This window comes from Lepidochelys olivacea (genome assembly GCF_965140295.1).
Source record: "Lepidochelys olivacea isolate rLepOli2 genome assembly, chromosome: 7".
Taxonomy (NCBI): Eukaryota; Metazoa; Chordata; order Testudines; family Cheloniidae; genus Lepidochelys; species Lepidochelys olivacea.
Genome location: NC_140417.1, coordinates 39,246,871 through 39,252,870, shown reverse-complemented (window position 1 = coordinate 39,252,870; position 6,000 = coordinate 39,246,871). Strand labels below are relative to the sequence as shown.

The following is a 6,000-nucleotide window of genomic DNA, read 5'->3' as shown; positions in this document are numbered from 1 at the left end:
TGTGTGCGTGCATGTATATGTATGAGAAAGAGAGAGAGAGAAAGAGATTGTATACATACTCTGAACATAATGTTTGAAACCCTGGCAGAAATCACATCTGATGCTGAATCTGACCTCAATGGGTCAGAAGGGGATTGCATGATTTTACAGGAAGATACGATTTAGTGTTACATCTTTGCTGTATTTAGAAATAATAGAATAACTGAGTGCATGATACAGACCGGAAGGACTTTGCACGAGACAGATGTTGCGCAAAGAAAAGTGTAGCTGTGGTTTTCTGAATCTAGCTCTGTTAGATTTCAGAAATTCTCCTGGAGAAGGAACTGCCTTTCCAGACCAGCTACTGAAGGGGAGAAGAACTCAGAATCTTACAGAAGCCTTTCTGTTGCTGTCAGCACCCGTGAGTTTATGGGGTCCACAAACTAGAAAATTGTTCAATCTGAACAAAGATGTGATATAACAAAACTACAGAGCATTTTCTTGCAGTGTTGTAGGGAGATGGTGTTGGACGAGGATCATTGATCTGTTCACATAAGTCAGTGGGAGTTTTGTGAAAAATCAGTGACACAATATGGCCCTGTGAGAATATACTGTATAATCAAAGTGTCATTTTTGGAAGAAAAAGAAGAGTGCTTCTTAAACTTAGGGCTAGATTTTTAAAATTACTTAGGTGCCTAACTCCCATGGAAACCAACAGTGCTTGTATACTTTTAAAAATCTGCCCTTAATCTCTTAATTATTGCTATGTTTTCATTAAAAATATTTATTTCAATTTAATTGGGGATCTAAAGATTTTTCTATTTGGTATTTTGATTATAAGCTTTTTGCACTGTTGGTACACAACTTAAATGGAAGAGAGCTCATAAAACTACTTAGAAAATAGTGAGGTATTAATTTGATGAAAGGAAGTTTTGATACAAAAAGATATGAATAAGTGCTTTTGACAGTGGCAGGATGTGGCATTAGGTGGGTTGAGTGCTGATGATTTTGAAATAAAAGCAAACTCAGTTATCATGGTTGTAAAGTAATTTCTGAGATTTATAAAATATATTTTTTTAAAAGTAATGTCTGTTTTATATCTTTCTTATTTTTTTGTGGTTTCATTAACTTGTATTACAATGATTTTGTTTAATTTACCTAAACTGTTAAAGATGGAACACACAACTTAAAAAACCTCCCTATGTATTCAAATACTCCACACTGTTCTTTATGATTTCATGGGTTATAGCTTTGATATTTGCATTTTAGTGCCAATAGTGGTAGACATCAGGAGAAATGGCAAACATAAGAAATTGAAATTGTGGGGAGATCTGGTTCTGGGGTACAGCAAAGCTATGAATATTCTTCCTTGTAAAGGGGCTAAGCTGGGGCTTGACCCTCTCCGGGGCGGCGGGGAGCCACACCAGCTCGCTACACACAGTTGACTTTGGGGGAATTTGTCCGGCCACCGGAGTCTCCCTCAGCAGCCCTTGCGGTAACTGGAACGAGCACCATAGGCCCGGGCCTTGAGTCAGGGGGAAGTACCCAACAGTCAGTAGCTCAAGCCCTCAGGCCGGGGCTGAGCAAATAGTTCAGTGTTAACAGGCCCAGGCCCTGGGTCAGGGAGGGGCAACAAATAGTCAATAACTCAGGCCCTCAGGCAGGGGCTGAGCAACAAGCATGTGCATTAGCCCAGGCCTCCAAGGACCTGGAAGAGCGGGAGACTACCACCCACAAGTTGTGGGTGGCAGGGGGGACGCAGGCCCGCCCACTCCATTGCATCCCAGCCCGGGGCCCGAGCAGCAGCAAACGACCCGCTGCTGGGTCAGTAGGGATCCTGACCGCAACACACTGACATGGGTTCTGGCAGAGTTACAGCCAGACTAGGGTCGGCTGTCCCCGGGCTACTTCCTAACTCCCCTCCTTCTGGTACCTGGATCACAGTGGTGTTCTCCAGGGGGTCCAGAACCATAGGTTCCTCGGGGCAGGGGACTAGCGGCAGGTCCGGCAACTCCCCCAGATAGCTGGCGCAGGGCAGGTCCGGCAACTCCCCCAGATAGCTGGCGCAGGGCAGGTCCGGCAACTCCACCGGATAGCTGGCACAGGGCAGGTCCGGCCAGTCTTGGCGTGGACCTGGGGCCGCAGAATTTTCCCAGCCACGGGCTAGGCTGGCTATGTCTGGCCTCCCCCGAGGCTGGTCCTCTAGTGAGCTCTGAGGGCCCGCCCTTCTACTTCTGGGTCGCCACCAGTCCCTCTGAGGGGCGGGCTCAGAGCTTCCTGGCTCCGCCCACTCTGGTGTCTGGAGGGGCTTGACCCTATCCGGGGCGGTGGGGAGCCACACCACCTAGCTACATTCCTCAATTGTTTTCTGCTCTTAAATTAAGAATGATATTCTGGTTATTGTTCCTACAAATGTAAGGTGATGTCTTATCTGCAGAATGTGCCAAAACTCAGTATTTATAACACTTACATTTATTACACAGATTCTTAAGGGTCCATGATACGCACACATCTCAAGTTTTCCTTCTGTATCCCAGTTGGCTAATATAGAAAGAATTACCCTGCATTTATAAATTAGAAATGTCATATAGGGAGTAACCTTTATTAGTTCTGCTATGTTGTACTTCAAGCAGCGCTGGTTCTTTACTGTGACTGAATGTGATAATGCTACTTTTATTACAGAAATTATTCCACTGCAGTGGAATGGAAAAGAAAGAGGTCTCTGCTCTACCCCATGCCCACCCTCTTTTTTGCTTTCCTCCTCAACACCTGTTTTGCTGCTGCTCATAGTTTTCCCATGTAGCAGCAAGGAAATAAAACTGATATTATTTTTACAGTTCAGTTGTTTTCACCAGAGTTCTGAATAATAGCTGGAAGACAGACCAGAGTCTAGTTAATTTCATGTCACTGCTTGGCAAATCTGTGAGCAGCAACAGAGGCACTCTCTGCCTGAAGACTCAGGAAGACAACATAACGCCTGTTTACATTTGGTGTCTGGAAGGTCATCTTTCACAACCTTTTTAAATAAAAGTTTAAATTCTTCAGAAATTGGGTGGCTTCGGCTCCTATTTTCAGCAGGGGAGGATGACCATTTTCTAGTAGTGAGTGCATTTTTCAGGTCCTCTTTATAATGGAAAAAAACCTACAAAAATAGTAATAAAATGATATGCCTAGAAAAGCTGTAAAAACAGAAGAAAGAAAATTAGGCCATAAAAGTACAATTTAGATGGGATCCAGATGGAAGTAGGACTTAGAAGAACTCACAATAAATCTGAAAATAGTGACTACTGTGGAGGTGATATAAATGCAACAATTGGTCATAGTGTTACGAATTACACCTGGTAGGACACGCACACAAGTGCTACGAATTACACCTGGTAGGACACACACACAAGTGCTACGAATTACACCTGGTAGGACACGCACATAATCGCTACGAATTACACCTGATAGGACACGCACACAAATGCTGCGAATTATACCTGATAGGACACGCACAGCAGTGCTGCGAATTATACCTGATAGGTCACGCACAGTTCGAATCTAGGCTGAGGCACAGAAACAAAGTCCACAACTGCAGAGTTCCCAAAAGACACTAAGTTTATTACGCTCGAGCGTGGTGCCCCCCTGCTAGCCAGGAGGGGACCCTGAATGCAAATTATACAAAGGTTATATACCTTTTAGCAAAGCATGTTGCCCTCGTGCATCGGAAACCTTAGCCAATAAACAAACCCTTGTCTTATCTACCACCTATCCCTGCTTGGTGCATTCCTCGTGCTATACCAATATGTTAATTACACAGCATGGTCCTAAAGCTATGCATCAGTAACTTTTATTATCAGGATGGGAGGCCTCACATCAAGGCCAAGAGACAGGGAGTTAGAGACTGACAAAAACCAGATACTGGGAGTCAAGGCAGGCTGGAGACAAGGAGGAGGATTTTCACAGGGATTCGATATCTAAGGATTACTCCTCCTGGTGTATGATGTGCTGGCATTTAAACAATGGTGGGCCCCAAACCAAAATGGAGTCACATGTGCTAACTTTTCCTTAACAGTAGGTAGAACTAGCTGAAATTTTTCGCACAAAACATTTTCTATTCAGAAAGTGTTGATTTTGACAATTTTCTGATTTTTCCAATCAGGAGAATGAAAATGAATATTTTTATTTCAAGTCAATGTTTAAAAACAAAATTATGTTTTTCATTTCAACATTTACAATTCTTAACTGCTTGGGATTTTTAATTTGATACTTTCAATTTCCATTATGATTTATAATGGAAGCTAATTTGGAAATGTCAAAATTCCTTACAGCAGGAGGAAAATTCTGTTTCTTGATCAACTCTATAGTCATAGGCAGTTAATATTGCACTGTAGCTAGAAAGAACTGGGGCAGTGGGATAGCTGACTGCCTTTAAAGTTCGTATGCAGTGCAGGGCTGGATTAAACTTTTGTGGGCCTGGCGCCAAACATATTTGTGGGCCCCCATGGAGGCAATGAAGCATGGCGCGGGGAGGTCAGTCCCCAGAGCGAGGGGCCAGCCGGGGTAATGGGGCATGGCATGGCAGGGGTGGCCCCACTCCACCCAGCAGTTGCCAGACACACAGTGGCCTGCCCGGCCCTGTGCTGCCAGCCTACTCCTTCCCCTCTGGGGCAGGCCCATGTCACGCCATATAGCCGCCCTGCACAACACCCTCTGACTCCCGATGCCCAGCGCCCCCCCAGATTCCCCACACACAAATGCACAGGGCCCTGCACACCACCCATGCCCAATGCTCCCCTGCCCACGGCCCCACCACAATGGCCCAGCGCCCCCACAGAACCCCTACTCCCTAGTGCCCCAACACACACAGATCTTTCCCACCCCCTCACAGCCTAACACTCCCCCCCCCCAGACCTCCCAGAGACCCACTCCCCCAAACCCTCTCTCCTGGCTGCACTCACTGGCTCTTCTGGGAGGTGATTGTATCTGCTGGGCTGAGCCGGCAGCACAGCCAGGGCTGGCCCCGGGGCTAGGAATTGCTCCATCCCTTCAGGAGTGGTGCAATCAGTCAAGACACCTTGCCTGGAGGGGCCCAGCCAAGTCCCCCACACTGTCCCGTCCCCTCCACCTGGCTGAGACTGGCCAGGCTTCTGCACCAGTCCCAGGTGGCTCAGCTCTGGGAAGACAGATGGGGCCCCACAGGTGGTGGGAAGCAGAGACTGCCTGGAGCTGGGGTGCACTGGGTCCAGCCAGGGGGCCGAGAGGAGCAGGGGGGTGAGGCCAGGGGGCAGAGAGGAGCCCTCAGAGGACCAAGTGGTGGGCAGGGAAAGGAACGGGGTCTCACGGCGCAGTGCAAGCAGAGTAGGCCAGGGCCCCTTCTGAGCATGGGCCCAGCTCCATGGAGCCACTGGCACCATTGTAAACCCAGCACTGATGCAGTGTTGTTGTAATCATGTTGGTCCCACGATATTAGAGACAAGGTGGGTGAGATTATATTACCACATCCACTTTATCTCAGCATTTAAAGGGACACTATCAATCTCAAAATTGCACTTCTGCCTGTAAATATTTTACACACTTGTTAAATTACAATAAGTGAAAGAATAAAACCAAATTTTTTTTGCAGTCTGTTTACGATGTGCATTTGACAACAGCTTAATATACAATCATTTTCACCTTTAACTCTGTATATTCTGCTATCAGTTTCCCTTCTTCTTGATGTGGGGCTTTTGGGTTAAAACGGGGGAAAGAAAAATATGTAAAAATAAGTTGGTATGAGTGTAAAATCACAAACACTGGCAGAGGGGCTCAATGGATGGCATACTACTTTATTTTTTGGTCTAGATTAGATTTCAGGTTGATACCCAGCAGCAGGCTAAAGAGATGTCAGTTTTAAAAGTTGATTGTTATAAGTACGTCTTCACCTATGCTATATATACCATGATTGCAAATGAAAGCCTATTAATAATCAAATTGTCATTATTTGAGCTCTTAGTTGAGAATATACATTTCCCTCAGTTTAGAATATGAAAGTTAATA

The 6,000-nt window shown here is 45.7% G+C and overlaps 1 protein-coding gene across 1 annotated transcript in view; it reads left to right on the top strand.

Moving 5' to 3' along the window:
• Nucleotides 1-336: 336 nt before the first annotated feature.
• Nucleotides 337-6,000, top strand: part of ATG7 (autophagy related 7) — a 270,223-nt gene continuing 264,559 nt past the window's right edge. Inside the window, exon 1 of the mRNA XM_084634635.1 lies at nt 337-400. The gene's annotated coding sequence lies outside the window, so the exon portion shown is untranslated. The remainder of the gene's footprint in view (nt 401-6,000) is intronic.